At 38.5% G+C, this 21,071-nt stretch overlaps 2 protein-coding genes across 7 annotated transcripts in view; one reads left to right on the top strand and one right to left on the bottom strand.

Annotated features, from left to right (window-relative positions):
- Positions 1-21,071, bottom strand: part of LOC126850073 (uncharacterized) — a 96,320-nt gene that overhangs the window by 22,863 nt on the left and 52,386 nt on the right. The gene's annotated exons all lie outside the window — the stretch shown is intronic.
- The window catches only part of LOC126849980 (hemicentin-1-like), a 144,291-nt gene that overhangs the window by 72,590 nt on the left and 50,630 nt on the right, over positions 1-21,071 (top strand). The window contains exon 1 of one of the 6 annotated variants that reach the window (XM_050592493.1): positions 14,526-14,602. The exons of the other annotated variants lie outside the window; for them this stretch is intronic. The gene's annotated coding sequence lies outside the window, so the exon portion shown is untranslated. Of the gene's footprint in view, positions 1-14,525; positions 14,603-21,071 lie in introns of those variants that run through there. 6 annotated transcript variants of the gene reach the window in all.

Genomic DNA, 21,071 nt, shown 5'->3' with positions numbered 1-21,071 from the left:
GCTCTGCCCGTCGTTCCTCGTGATGTTTTCACCCCCGACCCCATTATTCGCCGGCCTCAACGGGATATCGACAAACTGTCACCGCGACATTTTCCACCGGCCGCCGCGCCGCATGCAAAATTTTTCTATGGATGTATCGGAGCGCGAGAGGTACGGACCGCGCGCGTTTCACGCGACATTAAAGCGCATTGTTGCCGGGAATCGCGCAACCGTAGCACGCGCATCGATTATTTTCTGCCGTCGGTCGCGCAGTATCGTGCAAATCGAATGCCCTATTACTCGTTGCTTATTGTCGGCACATCCACCTCTGATTTATCGCCAGTCACTTGCAAAAGCGGCCGAGCCCTCCTGTGTATTCGGTTATTCTCCTATTTCTCCTTCATTCGGCGGGGCCCGGTTCGCGCTTCTCGTTTTGTTTCGAGCTCGAGGAGAGGACTCGAGATACGAAGCGCTTGGCATCGCGCCAACTGTATCTTTCCGATGCGAGCGAATTGTCGCTCGCAATCGGAGACTCGGCACTTTGCGCACGCGACAAACAAACAAGCGATTTTTGTACGAAACGCAAATACATCAGCCATGCCGTCTGCTGCTGTAAACGACATTTCTCCGTTCGTGCCACGAAGAGGGAGGGAATGTGCTAATTCAACGGGCGGGCGGCTTGTAATTCATCAGCATACCGGCAAGTTTATTCATTCGGTTTTATCAGCGATTAATTCTCGGGGATAGCGTAAAGGCGGACGCGGCAATAACCTTCCTTCGTTCGCGCCGAAAACCTCGTAAATCGCTTCACGAACGCTTCGGATCGTTAAATTCTCCAAAACTGTCGACATCACGGACGTGCGCTCGTTAGCATCTGAATACCGTTGGCGCGTCGTTATATGCGCTTTTTTCCCTCGCGCGCCACCCACTCTCATCACCCTTTCGGATCGTCCTTTCGTGCGAAAAGCGCCTCATCTCCCTTCCCACGTTGTTGCACATTTTTTTCGCCGCTTCTTCCGATCTTTTTTTTTTCGTGAAAACGCATATTTTGCGACCGCCATCGCATTGCTTAGGTTAATGCGCCCCGGTATAACGCGCTTCAAAGCTGATATATGTAATGCTGATTACGCGAGATTACGTCGCGCGATAACACGATGGTAGATTGCGAATGGCATTGTCGATTAAAAGAGCATATTGATGTACAAGGGGAATGTATGATGGCTCTTCTATTGGACTGAATGTCGCGGTGAAGTGTTTGATGCAGATGTGCAGATATATGTTGCATTGTGCGAGACACCGTGATTGCGCAACTATTGACGTGTAACTCATAAAAAACGCTCATATTTGTATGGACCTTTTTTTTTATTTGCATTCGTCGTTCGAAGCGATTTCAAACAAATATGAAAATAAATTTGGGGCTATTGATTTTTTTTTTCTTTAACATGAAAATCAGTTTTAATATTGTTTAGTGCAACTTTTTTAAAATCTCTTTTCGCAGAATCACAGTAAAACAAAGAAAATGAAATTATATTTGCTTGTAAATTGCTCGTACAGTTAAAGTAGGATTTAATTATACGGTTAAAGTTAATTGGACTGGTTATTACTTAAGTAGAATTTTTTTAGACAATAATTGATTATAATTATACGAGGAGAGAGAAAGAGAGAGAGAAGAAATTCATAAGAAAAGTGCAATTAACTTTTATTAGCTTTCTAATAAACATTAAATGAGTAAAAATATAAGAAGCAAAAGAGGAAAGCGCACATGCAAAAAAGGATGTATTTACGAGACTTTGTGCAGCATTTACATCTTATTAAACTCGGCTTACAGCCAAAGTTTGCAATTATGTGAATGATTTAATAAGAGAAAAGATGCAGAATTTTACGAAAAAAATTGAAGAAGGATTACAAATACGAGAGCGGCAGCGGCAACTTAACTCGTTGTGCAGATATTGGTAATTGGTAGCGAGGGAAGATATGGTGGCGTATAACGGGTGTGCTACACTGACGTGTACGGCGTGTTTCGAAGGATCGTGAAATTTATACGGTCGGACGGAATTGCGCCGTGAAAACCTTATCAAAAGTTCGCGGCGTAAAACGGGTTTAACAGCGAGCGCGCGCGGAACCACCGCCTGTAATTCGATATGCGTTGAAAGGGAATTCGTGATTCGTGATTCCGTCTGCTACTTTCGGTAAACGAATTCATCAATGAAGCGAAAAAAGAGATATTACGTGTCTCCCAATAAGGGAAATGAAAATCCATCCATCCCCTCTGCGAGAGGATTGAAAATTTACCCCGCGTTTACTCCCCTGCGCATTTTCGCGGATACGAAACACGCGGTATAATCCTTCTTTGCTGATCCCGTAGGAAAGAAAACGTGAAAAACTTCGAAAAATTGAAAATTCCGCTGTAAAACGGCCGATACGCATAATGAACTTTCTGATAAAGCAAAATATTATTTTTGATGATACAAATATCTTGGAGACTTCGCTTCTCGACATACTAAAATTTTTTTTTACATCGACACACGATAGTATTTGTACATCTCTCCTTTTTATAATGATGTAATATTGAAAAGAGATTTTTACTCGAATTGCTAAATGAGATAGGACAAGTGACAAGTGACTATAATGTTTTATTCTCTCGTCAGCTGATCGGCACAATCAATTCAATTAATTTGCGTACAAAGTTTAATGCAACTATGAAAGAATTGAGCAGAAGAGATTAATGAAAAAAAAATAATTTAAACGACAGATTTTATAGAAAATCTTGAGCGAAGCGCTATTTGTTGCTCGATGCAATCCGACCGAGATCGAGTTTCCGACAAGGCGTCACCGACCGATATCTCTATTTCACGGCGTTTCTCTCCCGCACGAGGAACCCCTTTATTACGAAATTATTGTTAACGTATTCCGGACGCGTCCACGTCATTTGGTAAAGTTCCAATCTTCGCGTCCTATTGTCGCCGTTCGCGCAGACAGTGGCAATTACCGGCCAATTAAGCCACCTCTCCATCTTCCGAATCCTCCTCTCCCCCATTCTGTTCTGATTTCAACCTCTCTCCGTCCTTCCGCAGTCCGTTCCCAGCATCCACTGAACTGTTCTCACCTCTCGACTTCCACTATTTCCGGCATCCGACGTGCGCTAGATAACGCGCAGTAGAAACACACAAGAGCGAAGGGACGTGTATCGAGGAAGAGGAAAGAGGATAGAAAGAAGGATGTCGCCTCTCTCTCGCGGCCTTACAATTCGATTCGATTCTCGGTTGTACGACAATCGCCAGTTTATGATGATTCGAGTGCCGCAAAATAGGTATTTGCGTTCATCGGGGTGGGTCCGAGAGTACAATCTTTGATTTCCTGCCGACAGGAACGACCGCCATAAAGATAATTTGCCGAAGATTGAGCGATTGCTTCATAGTGTATCCGATTGTGTAGATTCCTCGAGCTTGATAATCACGATATATGTGATGTGTTGCCTCACCCTTAAACATTTACTTTATTTCTTAGTATAGTTCTTTCGATTATAGATACGAACAAAATGATACTGATTGATAATGACAAAATTTATGACGCAAAAATAAAAAAACTTTGCCAATCCGGTGGCAAAAATGCTGAAATTTCGTGAAAACTATGTAGAAAAATGACTTGGGTGTGTGCTAAAAATATTTGGTTTAATAAAATTTTTGAAAAAAGTCCCGTTTACATTTGATTTGCTCACGTTATATTTGATTAAGTGTAAAAAAGAAAAAAACGACAACTATAAATGGTTTTCCATAGTTTACTTTTGAAATGTAGTTATTCGATTGTTAAACTATGATTATTTTAATTTAGACATACGCAAAAGCTAGCAAGCCTGTTGCAGCTTTGTGCTTTTAGTATCGCGAGAAACTCGCTTGTAGATTCGCGACCTTTGATCTTGCGATGTCGAACAGGGTTCGTCTACGTTAGCTTGTCAGTTTAGTCAGAAAAACAATCCGTTACAATGCACTAGATGAGAGGATTATAACGAGTAAAGAGGCCGGAGTAGACCGGGCGATCTACCTAAAAGGTATCCTCACAGATTAATGCATTTTTTATGGAAGAGCGGCTTCGAGGTTTACGTTACAATAGTCGTTGTCTTAATGGACAAAATCAATCTTCCACTATCCATCGTGCCAAGGGGCACGAGTTTTATTTATTTTCGAGATTGCGAAAGCTCTTTCCAGCTTTTTCATTTTCATGACTCGGAAAAAATCGCTATCTTTAAAATTTTCGTCATCGGAATATAAAATTAGATAGAGGGAGAAAAAATGAAAGGTCGGCGATATAATTTTGACAGTCAAACAAGAAATTTAACAGAAACTTGAATTTATTTAATTCTGTTTGGTCATAAAAGTTATTTAAATTAAATTCTTTAAACAATCTAATGTATAATGTGTTTTACATAAAAAAAAAAAAGAGTATACATTTTATATACATATGTAAAGATTTTAAAGCTGATTTACAAATAACATTTAAAACTAAAATCATTATTCAGTTAAATTAAACTTTGGATAACCGTTTGCACATTTAGAAGCGGTCGTGAGGAACGTCTCGCAAAATTTATTTCGTAGGTTCGTTAAATGTTTTCGTTTCCAAGGGAAAAGTTGGAAGTGAGCATACCGTGCGAAAAAGGGCAGTCGATCGGGATGTCGTAAAGTGGCGGCTTGACTTGGAGTAAAACGAGAAAGGCTCCTTCGATTCTTGCAATATCGTTCGGAGAATATCCGACCGACGGAGCTCGAAAGGACGGATGAACTGGAGTTTCTCTGGACGAGCGGGAGGATACGGCGGCGTAGTAAAAAGTTGGACGAGGTCGAGAAGACGAAGTAAGCCCGGTGAGGCTTCATCGTTTAACGAAACTAGACGGGGCAGACGGCTTCGAAAAGGGAGGAACGAGAGAAGTAACGCGGAAGCGAACAGAATTCCCGCTTTCAACTTTTGCCTTTTTTTCCCCTTGCGAAAGAAACAGCGTAGCTTCCCCTAATCAAGAACTTTAATGGAGCGGCGAAAGATCGCGCTTTTACGATTGACAACAGTGTACATAGCGCTTGTTTATGCTTCTTTTAAATCCCCTTGTATTATTCAAGACATCTTCTCTAAATAGTTTTTATAAGTACGTGAATTTTATTTTGTAAACATAATATTATTATTTAAAAAATTTTATTTTTGTTTATATATATATTAATGTTATTGCACATCGATACATTAAATTATGTATTTTACATGAGATTCGAACTGAAGAAAGCCACCGTGAGCTAGAATGCATAAAATAAATAAAATAATGCCTTTTCTTGTCATATGTTTGAAACGAATAACGCACTTTGTTTCTTTCATATCACGATGTTGTTGTAATACAATACCTTTAGAGAGCCAACATTCTCAGTCGTTCAGAATCGCAATGTTGAATTTGACAGGAAACAAGGATTTCGTATTCATGAACGTTATTTCACGTTCATATGCACGTATGCATTTATGTATTAGTCCGTAATCCTTTTTACCGCTGCAGTGTCAATGCAATGGTCCACGGATAGTCGTTTTGCAATGAGTCTATCCCTCATCCGCAATCGCCCCCGTAATACCTGATTTTCCTGATTGATTGCCTGCCTTATGCAATAGCAGCGTCGTGTTTGCTCGCGGGAGCCGCGGTTATTCCCTTCCTTCGATGAAATCGCCGTGTGTACTCTCGATTGATCGATCAATCCGGTCGATCGACCGTTCGTATAATTAACGGTGGCCGGGGCAACGATACGCGATCATATATGCGAGCGTAAATCCAACGACGTAAACTGGCGCGCGGTCATCTCGCAGAGGTAATTTGGACATGGTCCGTCCGGATGCACGTCCGTCGGATTGTCATGCGAAATCATCATACGTTTTGCGTTGAACTGATTTAATTTTCGCCGACGAGATGAAAAAAAGGAGGCGGAGATAGTGCCGACGAATTTATGGATCTACGAGATCAATTCGGGCATTTGCGTGCTCTCGCAAGGCAGTAACATTGATATTATCGCCTACGAGAATCGCAAATGGCCCGTTTTCACGATCCGCCGGTACGATATCGTTGCAATGTGTTTAATCTCTTCAGGAACGGATTTATAAGTTCGGGAAAAAAATTATTTTATCTTTTTTTTTTCTTACAATTATATTTATTCAGAAGATATTTTTAATTATAAAATAAAACTGAAAAATATTGAAAAATATTTTGAAATTAAGAAAAATATGGCCATTGTCCATTAAGATTCATAAAAGGATTTCATATATGCGTTAATATTCCTGAAAAAGTTTAAGTTTTAGCCACATGATGGAATGTCATAAAATATGCGATGATAATCAAATGTGTTAATTGAAATGGAAATTTACAGTAACTATAGAAATTATATTTTTTTAATTACACAGAACTGTATATGTTGTATGTAAATTATGAATTGAATACAGAAATTAATCTTGTTTGGAATATTAAAGTCTTGTCAACTTGCAACATCGAAAATGTTCGATGCATTAAAATTTGGGTCAAAAGACTGGTTTATTGTCAAATACAAATAACAATGGAAGCGGTGAATTTCGCGAGGCGATTTTATCGTTTAAATCATTCCGGATGCGTAAAACGTATGTTCAAATGCATATATCACTGCGCTATATAATTGGTATTGACTAATTCGTCACCGAGATAACGTTGCAAACGAATAAAATCGTGCGATTCGCTCTCTCTCTCTCTCTTTTTTGCGATAAATTTTAAATGTTTATGCTAATTGTTTGCGGCTATCCGCGAGGTGACGGCGCGGGGTGAAAAAGCGAGCGCTTTTAATTAATTTCGCCTTGCGAACGCGACGAGCTCTTTTTTTTTTGCCCTTATGTAACCGAGGAGCAGCCGATAAAAGCGCGTAACGTATATATCAATGTACTTCGCCAATGTCCCTCCGTATATAGAGACCGTAAGTTATCTCAGTTAATTATCTCGAAATTGAATTTCAGCGGGTCGCGTTGGAATTTCCGAAAATTTATTATACGATCTTTCTCTATAACCTTGCACTGTCTTCTTTTCTATTCTCGCCGCGAAAAAAAATAAGAGCACGCACGCGCGTGAGCGCGGATTGCCTTTATCATAATTTCATGCATTACGGATTTTTGTAAAACCAAAGTCATAAATTACGCCGAGTAACGACGACCGGTTATCGCCCGCCGTGATTCTTAACCCCGCTCACGTATACCGGCCACGATAGACGAGATATATCCCCGCAACTGGGTACAATAGAAATGGGAGAGGTGATTTATCCCCCGGCTTTCCCTCCCCCTTCGCGTCGTCTAATGGGAGTATGAAGACAAAGTTTGCAACCTCTTCGCACTCCACGAAGTCATTGAGTCTGAAAAGGGAAACGTATAATGGGGAGGGAGCCCACGCAGCAGCTCCCGCTCACCCCCTTCTTTCTATCAATTATATATCTTTCTTCCTCTGCGCCTTCGTCTTCCAACTAAAACTTTTCAAACCATTGATAAGCGAGCGATCACGGATGCAAATAACTAAATAACCCCGCGATTTGTATCTCGCGTCTTTCCACTTGCCTTCGTCTTACTGGTAATTCCTTCATTATGCGGAAAAATATCGAGATTAGGAGTACGCTCGATGACGAAAATAAGATATTCGACCTAAGTATTCTGATATCCATTTGGAATTATACATTTCATATTATTTATTTTAAGAGACAAATCTAATAAATTAGCATATTGAATCAAATATTTTTCTTTTTGTTCGCGTTTTTTATATCCAGCGAATATTGATCGAATCTACATGAAAAATTATATATGTTATTATATGTTAAGTGATTCATTTCTTTTTACTTTGAATAGTACGTTTAATAATTTAACGTAACTTTGAAAAAATCAGAAAAAATTCCGATGCATATAAATTATAACGATGCATTTAATTGGCGTGTATTGGCATATAAAGGTCGCATCTCTTGCAAGCTCGACAGCGTAATCCCGTAGGAACGGTTGCTTTTGAGAAAGAAAAACTGTCATGGGGGAATGAATTCTAGTAGACTAACTAAAGGTTAATGAGCCACTAGCGAGACCATCCCGTAATATTTTATCATTTACACTAATTACGCGGACTAATTAGGCGAACGCGTTGATCTCTCTGCGAGCTTTAAAAAATTCTCGAGATCGACTCTCTATGATAGTAAAATCTCTTCCGTAGCCGTCTTTTCATTTGCTATAAAAGCACGCATTATGAAATGAAATTTAAAAGATCATTTTATAAAAATAAAATTGATCTCTCTGAGAAGTCGCAAGATATTTATATTATTAATAATAATATTAGTAACACATTCTCTAATTTTTAATTTTGATGAACGAAATATTAAATGTTATTTCTATTGATCTCAATAACAATTTATTTTTAATTTACATTTTTATACATTTAATTCTTCATTATTTAAAATACAAATTTTGCCAATAAATTGATGTTGACACAATAAATTTTTATACAACTATTAACATGTGATCTGTATTAAAAAATTTGAAAAATATAATTCGCAAATTATAATTATAAGAATCGCATTTTGTATATCTTCGCGGAAAAATCTATAGAATCATCATAATCGAGTTGGTACGATATTATCATCGTATCAAAACTACTCTCGTGGACACTCCCCACGGGAATTACGCAACACACTTGGAAAGATTTCCAGGGATGAAGTCGCAGCTTTCCGGTAGCGAGCAGCACTTCGCTCTCTGGAAAGCTCTGCATTAAGCTGAATTAAGAGCGAGTCCGAGGACTCCATCGTCGATGGCATTGCCGGGATTCCGACGATGGGATTTCGTCGTCGATCGATGGACCCACGCGTCGTTGACGATGTCAGCGGAGGATTCACGCGAATGGTCACGTTTTGCGATTTATCGCCACTGTTACTGTGAAATACCGCGTCCGTATCTTGCGTCACGGATGAAGGAAAAGGTCACGTATGGTGGACGCGATGACAGTAAAACAGCATGCTCGTCCGGTATACAATCTATCTTTCTTCTATTTTTTTTTAACGTTCGCCCCGTACGCATTATTTTAATGCCTCGCTTCGCGCTTGAATGGCGCACCGAGAGGTGAACTTTGTCTAAAAATTTACCCACCTACGTTTACCCGGCGTGCGCGAGATATGAGCGCAGTGGTATTTTAGAGTTTTTCCATAGTTTTGAGGGCTTTTCGATGAAAATAAAAAAAAAATAGAGGAAAGAGAGAGCACCAAAGAGTGAATTTAAAAATTCACAGATTTGGAAATAGCTTTTTATTTTATTTCATCTGCAAAATCTGAAATAGATAAGAGCTTCGCGAAATTGATTTCAAATGAGTTCTGTTGTTAATTATTTGCGTATTAGAATAATATTCGTGATATTTTTGAATATATTAAATTAATGTTAGAAAGATGTAATTAACAATATAATTTTTATATTTTTTTGTGATATGATTGTATGAATATTTTTAGAAATTATTTAATTATTTAATTATATTTTATAATATTTTTATCAATTTTAATTATATGTATATATTATATATAGTCAATTTTAATTAATTATTTTTAATAAAAGAAAAGAGAGAAAAATTCTAAAATTTACGGTAAAAATAACTTGTTTGACCAGCGAGGTTTGCGGTTCTTCATTTTCGCCGGATTCCTCGGAGGCACGTAAACCGAAGTGGGTTCATCAAAGCCACGTATGAGGCAACCAGAACGTACAATAAATTCGAGAAAAAAAGCCAATCACGCGTCCGTCCCAGTTTTTTCGAGCAAACTATCCGTATATGCATGCGTGTTGCTAGGTACGACCATCGTTTCGCATTTTATTTTTATGCGACAAAAACGCGGCATCCTTCTCGCGGTTACTCCGTCGAAAAACTGATGGATTTCCATTCTTCATCATTGTCCTGCCATACGTTAATTTTATTTGCTTATTTGATAGATATTATGAACCATATGAGCGATGATTAAAACAAAAAAAAAAAAGAAAACAAAAAACAGGATGATTATAACTGAAATTGAAATATGCATAATGTTTTTTTAAAACAGAAATCTCACGCTCGAAAGAGTAAAAATATTTGATCCAATGTAAAAATATTCAATCCAACTTTTCCGAGAGCTTGTGAAAATTAGTTTAAATTTAATTTTCTCAACTTTAAGATTAATTGCGCAAGTTCTTTAAAAAAAAAAGAAAAAAAAAACTGGCTTTAGTGGTTGTCGTGGCATTAAATCCTTTAGTACAACACATGGAAAAAAATCTGTATATCCAACTTTTTATAAAAATATTAATGATATAGATATTTCAACTAAATTCAAGATTATTTTAATCTGTATTTATGCGAGTATTTTTTTTTTTTGCTGTTTTGCTCGGTGATTGTTTTTTCGCATTTTGTATTCGGTCATTATAAAACAGACGCATAGACACGCTCATTTGAATATAGCGACTTGACGCGGATAATTTCCGGTGGCGTTTCCACTCTTCCTGGTTTATTCCGCGAGCGTCACGGATGACAAGTATGAGGGATGGCAGCAGCCTGGAGCAGAAGGTTGAAGGTAGCGAGACGATGAGCGGGATGAAATGGCAGAGCGACTACGCTTCATGGAAATAACAAAGAGTCGGCGCGTTGAGACGATATATAGGTACAAAATTCTTCAGGAACATTTTAACGAAGTTCACATCGCGTATATAATGTCTACATAAAACATAACGATAGTATCGCATGCCACTTGTATCCGTTCGTGTGCTCTGCCGTGTATTCTTTCTCGCGAAATCTCGCGGCCTGAAAAATAAATGTATTTCGCGCGTCTCTCGTGTTGCATTCGGCATAAATATATTAATACAGAAATACAGAAGCGCCTTAAAAGCTCTTCCGCTCTTCATACGTTATCGCACGGATAACGAATAAATAATTCCGCCGGCGAACGTGCGCGCGGTGGCTCTTTCCGCAGAACACGCGAGAAAAGAACGCGCCTTCGCATCCAAAATCTCCCTCCCCCCCCACCCCCCAAAAAGCTCGCAAAACGAATCTCGCGTTTTACGTCGCTCTCGTCGTGGTTTATCTCGCGCGAAGCTTATCTCGTGCGCCTCGTTCCCAACGCTCTCTCGCCGGTTATTCCGCAAACGTCAGGTCCGCCCGGGATGAAGGATAGTGGAGCGCGAGAGCCAGAAGGGGGGGAGGAGGAGGAGGAGGGGGAAGAGGGGAAAGGTGAAGATGGGAGGAATAGACTGCATGTAATTAACAAGCTCCGGAATTGAGCCCCATTCTGCGTGATGAGTCACGTAATTCAAAGCTTAATGCGCAAGTATCTCTGTGTATACCGGTCCGCGAATCATCCATCGGACTTTTGCATCCAGCGCACCTTGTATATTCTAGAAGTATCCCGGATACGCTAACCGTCGGGGACCAAACAAAAGCGCGAAATGTACGCGCGAGTCAATATCGCGTATGCAAGCGACTTTGGTGTTTATTGGCTCTGTTTCGGCAAAATGCGATTCCCGCGGCATGCTAATATACCCGTTCGCGCGAATCGTTTCGTAGACACGTGTTGCGCGAAAGGATATAGTAAAAATCACGTCTCTCTCTCTCTCTCTCTCTCTTTCTCTAAAACCGTAAAATTTGATGCGCAAGCTATTCGATGAATGGCAAAAATTCTAATTATACTAAATCGATTTATAATGAAAATTTTTAATTAATTTGTTTACAATAAAAGTTTAATAAGCGCACGAGAATTTAATAAATTTGTTTACAATAAAAGTTTAATAAGCGCTCGTAATTACACGCGATCGTTATATTACAAACTTGGAAATTATATGTAAATGCATATATTAAAGTATATACTTTATCCGCAAGCCAAGAAATAGGAAACTCAATTGTTCCTGAAAATAATTATTGTAGGATTTAATTATTCAAAGAGATTTGTTTCGCAACAACAAATCGCGCATTTTGTGTAATCGATCAAGTAAGCATTCTATCATTTTTAATGACATTAAAAATGAAAATTCGAGTTTAATTAAGCCCTGGATGTACATCTCGTTTTTCACAAACCTCTACTTTTGCTATAAACAACAATGTCTTACACAAAGATATATATATATATTTATATAAAAATTGAAGACAAATAAAAATCATGGTTCTTTCAAATAACGAAAACTTAGTGAAGTTTTCTGTCTTTTATCTGTGTCATATTATCTCGAAAAAGCAGCGAAGCAATAAATGTTTCCTTCGCAAGACGGCAGCAGCTGACAAAGAAAGACGAAAGATGCTTGCCGAAGCCATCGGCGACACGCAGAGAGACGTTAAACATTTATAGGTAGTATACGAGCGAAGTAGGATAGAAAATCTGACTCTCTTCTCTTTGGCGATCGTTTCACGGAGCCCCGACGGTGCTTCCCGTCGAAAGAGAACTCCGTGAGCCGATAATAAAATCGCGACGCGGGGAAAAGCGGCTTATCGGGACAGGCGCCTTCTCATTCTGCTCCATTTCGACGCGATCGTCGAGAAAGCGTTCCCGAATTGTTCGAGTGCCCTTCGAAGGAACGTATAAATTTCGCCGTTCGGAATTCGGATCCTGCCTCGATCGAATGTAATACGTGCTCTAATCTGCATACTTTTATTCCAATCCGATCGTGAAAGAAAGAAAAAGAGAGAGAGAGAGAGAGAGAGAGACTTTCAGAGAGGTCTAAATTTGCCAAAATATATTTTACAAGGTATACATTTACTTAGCATTACTTGTACTTACTTTCAATTATTTATAAATAATATTATATATAAAAATTATTCTCAGTCTTTTATTATCATAATTATTTTTCTAAATGTAATTACAGGAGAAATATAATTAGCAAAATAAGAAGTTTTGTTATCATATTGAGAAGATTCATCACATATTTTTTTACATATTTTCTGATTAATTATAAGATTCATCTTTTATAATTTAGGAGCGAAATAAATCGCAAATATAACGAGGAAATAAATTGTCATATAATATTCCTAATATTCTCTTATATTATTTAAAAAAAAAAAAAAACCTTTGACGACGACTCTGTTAGTGTTGTCTTGGAAAATTGTTATCAACGGTCTCGTTCATGGCTATCGATTACTTACAACTATCAATTACCTCGTTGTGGATAAATTGCGCTCCGGTTTCTCTCTGGTTATTCGCAAAACGATTAATCATCCGATAGCGCGTGGCAGTCTTACGTCTCGTAGAAATAAAATAACCCGTGTAATTTACAACCCACATTTAATCTCCTTGTAAAATCCCCGATGCGGGATAGGTACACCTTTGTTTTTCCTAAAACTCAACATCGAACTCATACTAACTCCGTTATGTCGACATAAATATCGTTTTTTTTTCTTTGCTATCGATAAGTATTTATATAAACGCAGATAAAAATTGTTTCCAGCATACACGCTGCTTCATCTATCTTCCCCGCGTTTCCTTCACGAAATAACTTTGTTAGCTGGTATTGAAAAACTTCAATAAGGCGTGATAACGATTTTATGTAATCTAAAAAAAAGTAACGTTAAAATATATTGACTGGTGAAAAACATTTTACCTACGTAAAAGAATAAAAGCCCGTTTTTTCTCTTGCACATTCCATAATTATGTACATAAAGTACGTATTTTCTTGAGTATTTCTAGAAATTAAATTTTATTTTTCACGAATTATTAAAAAGAGGAGAAAATAGAAATAATAATAACTTGATTAAAGATTCAACAAAACCAGCTGTTAACACCGTGTCGATGAATTGATCACATACACATTTCCGGCAACCTGCAGTTACTGCATCGACTATCGCGCCTTTCACGAGTCCGCCGTTCGAATTCGAATATTTATCGCACGCGTCTATCAGCAAGTAATTGCAGCCGGCTCGCCTTTGTTGCCGGCGAAAAACTCACCATTGTTCTCGCAAATGTATTCCATTCGCACCGACCCGCGCGTTTCGCGGAGAGTCGCGGCGAAAAAAAAAAGGAGAAAGAAAAAAAAAAGAGCTTCGTCAAACGCGTTTGTCGATATCACGAGTCGTCATCGTCATCGTCGTTACTGCATCGTCGGTACAACCGATCGTGTAAAAACGCACCCCTGCGGTATAAGCGCTCCCTCGGTGATTCGCGGATTTATTTTGCCCGTTTTCCGGCACGTGACAGGCCGCGCTTCATCGATCCGCGCGGATGAAAAATTAGCCGACTGGTTTGCCAGAGTCGCGATTAGAGTAGGTAGTCCTTTACGCCATGAAAAGTGGCGTCGTATTGTTTTGCTGGTATTTCAGGCTAATGCCTCTGTTTACATTAGAGCTATTTAGTAATTCATGCGTGTACAGAATCGCGTTTGATTAATACGCGTTTGTAAATTACACGTTTATTACGTTATTTCACACTCACGTGTTCGCGTCACGTACACACGAGCGCGCGCGCGCGCGCCCCATGATACGGCGGGGGTGGGGGTGGGTGGGGGAAGAAGGGGGAGGGGAGGGAGAGATATATATAAATGGGTTTAATTATTTCGTGCGGTTGTTGCGATGGATTTCTGACGAACCGCATTGTGAGTCGCGCAGGCATTGTTGTTGACGAGCGCCGTCGGCGTGTTAACACATAAGGTACGTTTAATTGAAATTTATATTATCGTAAATTAACGTAAAATTAATGTATACTAATACGCTGCAAGTCGGGCGAGACTTTACGATAAAACAGTTTTCGAAATTTGCATGCATATGGCCATTTTCGCGTTTGGTTAAATGATCTCGCCATAAATTATGCACTAGTTGGTACTGCTTTGATAACATTGACATTTATTATTTTAATAGAGAAGTTTATTTCATATAATTTTCAGTCATTATATCAAGAAAATTATTAAAAAAAAAAAAGAAATAATATTGTTGTACAAATTTTCTCTATTATAAATATCTATTAAACTCTTTATTAGTTTAGCAAGTATTTCCGTGGTGGAATGGTTAAATTGCAAACTTACGATACTCGCGCTTTAATAAAGTCAGAAATTTTCACTCGTCTAAGGATTTCATCAAAATTGATGTGCTGTAGAAGGTACGTCGCGAATTTTGAACCATCATTAGTATTTTTGTCCGAATTCGCGACAGCCACCGAGGAGCCACACAGAAAGGGGAAAAAAAGCTTTTTTAAATTCTATGGTAGATTGTGCTGTGTAATTCAAGAACGCATCATATCGCGAATGTTCGTACACGTGCGGCAAACGCAATATCTATCATCAAAGGCGACAACGTCGCTGCAGAACTGCTGGCGAGAAATGCTTGATTTTCGCGGAATAAAAGCGACGAAAGTGAAGGAAGAATGCCGATGAGCAAGAACAAAATAGTAATGCGGTTATCGAGAAAGCTCTTGCAGTGCAAAGGTCTTCTTGGATCCTATCGATATCGCGATTCAACATTAAATTCCGCTTTTTGCGAAAATTTTTTTTGATTGTATTTATGTAACAAACATTGCCATTGGCTTTTACGAGGCTAAGAATTTACTCACAATATACATTAATTTTATCGATTTATATCAATGAAATTTATTATTAATTTTATGCTTTTTTTCTGAAACATATTATAATGAATATATACTTAATGAAAAATAAAGAGATCTTTTTCTTGGCTAAAAATTTAATCGAAGGTCGTACTTTTTCGAATAAATATTTTGATAACTGTGACATCAAAAGGGGATCTTGCTTAAAATAAAATTTGCTTAAAACTGGCCGCTTAAGTAAGATTTTGTTATCAATTTGTGTATTCTTGGAACTTTTTACAATTCGAAAGAACTTTTCATGTTTCGATATTTTTGTTCAAATCCTTCCTTCACGTTTTTTGGTACAGGAATTTTTACGGCTTTTTTGCAGTGAAATTAAGAAAAGGATAAAACATTTGGCACGGTATAGCGCTCTTTCGAAGATTATAACATGCAAATGCAGGATTTGCAGCAGTCCTCATTTTTTCGGTTGCTATCGTTAAAGGAAGGTTGGCGCGATGAGAGATTTAATTTTCCTTTAATCCCCTTAAGAAGATGGTTTTCGTAACGACTGCTCCCGCTTCTCGCGAGCTTACTATAGAGGAAAAAATATTTTTCATCCGACCTAGACGCTAGGCGTACAAATTAAGAAAAGGCGTCTCGCGCTCTTCTTCCCGCTCTCGCCAGCGTTCATTTTAATACGATAAGAAATATATTTAAGACGATGTACAAATTTTTCCCGGATGCATTTAATTTTCGTGAGGCACTTCGTCGAGCAAGAGATTTGATTTTTGCGCTTGGAATAATTGTATGTATATTATTAGAGATATGAAATTTTGATTTAAATAATTAAATAAATATTAGCAGAAGTAGTTTAAATAAGTAAATAATATAGAAGAAATTGACAAAACTTTTCGAGATTTTAGAGGTGGTTATCTTTAATGAAAAGAATTAACGTTAATTTCGAATTGCGATTTATATTCCGCTATCAGGAAGAACTTTTTGATGCCTTCCCAAAAGGCAGTCAGGCATATTCGTTCGTAGAACTTTAAGACACGTGAATCCTTTTAACTCGAGGCTAGTTTACCAGTTAATTAGGTCGCGTCAGTCGTGACTTACGAAAAGTTAAATGCGCCAAGTTAAACGCATGGGAATTTGGTCCGGCCGTTTTGAAATAATTTAATATTTAATTTTCGTCTCTTTTACTCTTAGTTAAACAATGTGTGTGTGCGCAGCACACAAGCAAACTTCGTCGTCGGTTTAAAGATGTGAACGAACATTGAAGTGCTTTCGAGCTAGTGTTTAAGCCTGTCTCTGCCAGCCGCATTTCTTTGTCTTTTGCGCAGAGCTCTTTAACGATGTATTAAACGATGGGAAGTTTTGAAAGCATTCTTTTATATGGCCATCGATCTCTGACTATAATTTGCAAAAATCTGAAATTAATATTTAAAGACAGAAGGGAAGGAAAAAGAAAGAGAGAGAGAGAGAGAGAGAGAGATATGTGTATCATACTTTATAATTTAATTTATAAATAAAGATTTTTTTTAATTGTTTTATTTAACTTATTACATCGATATATTATTTGAAATCAGATTGATGATACAAGTTTGATAAATTTTCACATTTTTTTTTATCACACAGATAATAACAAACGTAGGATGTATTTTATTGGAAATGTAATTTCAGCAAAGGTTAAACATACTTTAATATCTTCCTTTTACTGTACAGCAACGTTACTTTCCGTTCTATACAACACGGGCCTCACGGGAGTACGAGGCGCGCGAGCAAGGACCTCCAACGACTTCCGATAAACCTGATTTTCGCGAGTAACTGCATTCCGGTGTGCAGAGTCCCACTCCACTCCACTCCACTCGGCATAATCGCTAAAAAGAGCAGGGGAAACAAAAATTCACTTCGCCGGTGAAGTTCCGTTGCTCGGCGGAATCTCGCGGCGATGGTCCTCCGGGCGGGCCGGCGACTGCATTTTTTTGCAGTCGTCGTTCATCGATCGCAAGTCAACCGTGGCCGTATACCTTATCCACGCCGGGGGTCGGGGCATAAAAATCGTGACGTACGTACGCTGGTGAGTGTCGGGCAGAAAAAAAATCGTCGCGCAATATGCGGAAGCCGGAACGCTAACACGGACAATGGCGAGTCGTTGGCGAATTTTCGTTGAAATAACAGTTGAAGGCGCGCACGCACACACACACACACACACACACACTCACACGCATATACGGCTCTGTGAAAAATGTCACCACCGCCGTGGAGCTGCAAAGCAAATAAAGTAGAAAAGGGCTGCCCCACTTCGACCGTAGCGAGTAAAGTAATAGTCGCCCGTACTCAACAGCCGCGCGCGCTGCATCAACATCCACACATTTAGTTATATCGAACATGCGAGAACAATTTATCGCAAGCTTGTTTGATAACTTGAAGCACTTAACAGTTTAACGACAGTTTAATTACTCGAGAGGTAAGGCTGGGATACAATGAAACATATTTTTCTTATTTAATTATAATATTTTTCAAACATTTTCATAGAGAGAGTAAGGAGGGAGAAAAGACTTTTATTTGTTGTACGCTTTATACATGCTCGCATGATTACAAAATTGCTAATAATTTGTGTTAAATATATTTACGTATTTTTTTTTTCTGAAAATAAGATAAATTTCCTTATTATTACCTCAGAATTTTCATAATACATATTACATTGCATTCCTCTAGTATATTACATTACTGAGAGCAATATATTTATTTCGGACAAAGGAGTCGATAAATAGCTTTGTAAAATACATCGCGGGATATATTCCCTTTTTCGTCGGGCTTTCATCACGACGTTTACGCGTTATTTTGCACTCCTCGCTCCATTTTTCACGAGGGATAATACGAGAACGAACAAAGGGCGCGGCATACGCTCAAAGAAGGAAGAAGCATCCGCGTTTACGCGGTAAATTCGCGGTCGTTTATCGTGAAAATAAAACGGGAGAGCGCGGCTATAAGGGATTTCTTCTATGAGCCACGTAGTCACTAGTACACGCACGTGCTAAGCCACACGTGTTTGTTCATCCAACGCGAACGAAACACGTGATTCACCGGTGCAAAAGTACCATACGTATGTAACGATCTCGTGTAGTTCAGTGCTGCACGACTCCTGGCGACCACACCTGATCGTGTGTGTACAGAGTATTTGTTTAACATGGTGGAGCAGTGAAAAGTGTAAAAGAAGGACGATGGGGGGTGAGGCGGGGGATCGAGCGCAAAGGTGGAATAATGCTGAAAGCTGACGGGAAAACGCGCGCGCTGTGTGTTAATATCATATATTTTTATTTCACACCCCGCGCGGCGACGAGCCGAAGGTGCCGGCACGACCGAGCAACGCGGCTTGAATAAATATCCGCGGGTCCATCCTGTCGGAATTTTTCTTTATTCAACCCGAGCGCGGTTGGTGCCCAGCTGGTTTAACCCGCTGGTAACGATAATGCGTTCTCGTATGAATATAAAAAAATTACAATATTTTATTTTATTAATGCGTATTTTTTTTTATTCGAAATTATTCTTTTACGAATGTTTTCATGTTATTTACTCTAGTATGAATTTTATTGAATTTCTTGAATCTTTGCCCTATCGTTGATTTTCCTAGATGAAATTGCAGGGAAAAAAGCCAGACACAATGATCGGTGCGAGGCCGATGTCTGTTTAATGGTTTCCTAAAAGCACCCATCGCTGTGGGCGATGAGCTTTCTTCGTTCGTGTCGAAGTATTCAATAAACGCAAGTGTCTGCCTGTGTGCAAACGGAGAGCTTTTTTCTCGAGTGTAAGTAGTATTAAGATAACGATTAAGATGCAGATTATTTTCGATTATTCATCTCGTCATAATGGCTTTTTGCAATTTATTTTCTCATTATTATACGTATGCTTTCATAGATGTAGATAATTGTATCAGTTATAGAGAAGTTACCAGTAAAGAGAAATAATAAATATAAATTTCACAATTTTTTTTATTTTGCACATATTTTTATTGCGACTTGAAAATTGCAACTATTTCATAAAAGGTGAAGCATACTTTCGTAATAAAATCACTTTAACGTGATACATAATATTTGAGTATCGGAAAACTTCGCAAATTCAATATAGCAATTTATTTTATAAGGGCAAAATTGAAACTTTTGGAATGCAACATTTTCGCATATAATTTTCAATATTGATCGATTCAATAATCGAAATATTAACAATAATTATATTTATCAATAATATTTGCATGCGGACAGCAAACGGATATAATCTTGGATGCCCGTAATCCTTAATTTCCAGCGAGCTTCTTCAAAATCATGTTCATATATTATATGAATTATTATCAATTAATTAAATCAATAAAAAAATACGAGGACGCATATTCGATCGAGCGTATTCGCGTCGAGTTCATCGCCACGATTTAATAGAATTAATATCCGTGCACACGTGAGCCGCCCGTTAAGCATGCAGTATATACACGTGACTATGTACATGCATGAATAATCTGTGAATTTCAGCTGTACACACATAACGTCACCCCGTATACGCACATACACGTGTTCCACACGTCAAACGCGCCATCCCCCATTCGAACGTTCCGATCGTATCTCTTTAAAGGCTATTATGACCTTATTTATCTGTGCCTATATATACATTCACATACAATAAGGCTATTATAGATATACACTGGTGAAACGATATCTCTCCTCGGACTTTGATACTTAATATTAATTATACCGTTTGGCTCTTCCTCTATATAGACACACGCAGCGTGTGGTCGCACTATGTCATTATTAGAGTCTGGTCGACCCGGCGGCGGTCTTCTGGGACGTGAATCGTGGTCGTATTGGATCCACGACATACGGGCGCGCCGCACCTGCGAATGTGCTACAGTTGCATCCGGTGCCCTCTGTAAAAAATGACTATATCCGTAAGCGGTTGTCGAGATTCGTATCGATTCCACGGCTTTACGCCCCTGAGTGTCATACGCGTCGCGAATTTGTCGAAGTGTTATCAGCAATATCGTACGGTCAATTAACGCCGAATATAACAGGTGCGCAAAATATTTCAGACTTGAGTTGAAGACTATTTTTGCAATTCTTCGTAAATTTCGTCAAGTTTTCAAAATATGAATTCGTACATTTTAGAATGAGATAAATCGACTGTAATTCACATCAAAATAGAATATCTATCCTCAGATATTTTTCCACAGTATAAATGTCTTTGGTATATTTTTCACTGAAGTTTGAATTTCTACACATTGAGGTTTGCAAAATTTTGATTTTCGCTAAAGAACGGATGTGCACGTGTGTGTGAAAATGCGGAAATCCCGCCTTACATTTAATTAGAGTTAAATCCCTACATTTTATTAGAATAATGAATGAGTTCTCTCACATATATATATATATATATATATATATATATATATATATATATATATACACACGCGAATAATAACACTGACATTAAAGATGCCGACATTATTGTTAGAGAAACTTAGCGATAAAAAACAAGTAGAAACCGCGGCGCGGAGAGGGCGCGCTTTAAATAAGGTTGTAACTGCTTAAACAAAGGGGCGTATTCTCTACATGA

Source organism: Cataglyphis hispanica, chromosome 5 (genome assembly GCF_021464435.1).
Source record: "Cataglyphis hispanica isolate Lineage 1 chromosome 5, ULB_Chis1_1.0, whole genome shotgun sequence".
NCBI classification, from domain to species: Eukaryota; Metazoa; Arthropoda; class Insecta; order Hymenoptera; family Formicidae; genus Cataglyphis; species Cataglyphis hispanica.
This window is presented reverse-complemented; position numbering and strand designations above follow the sequence as displayed.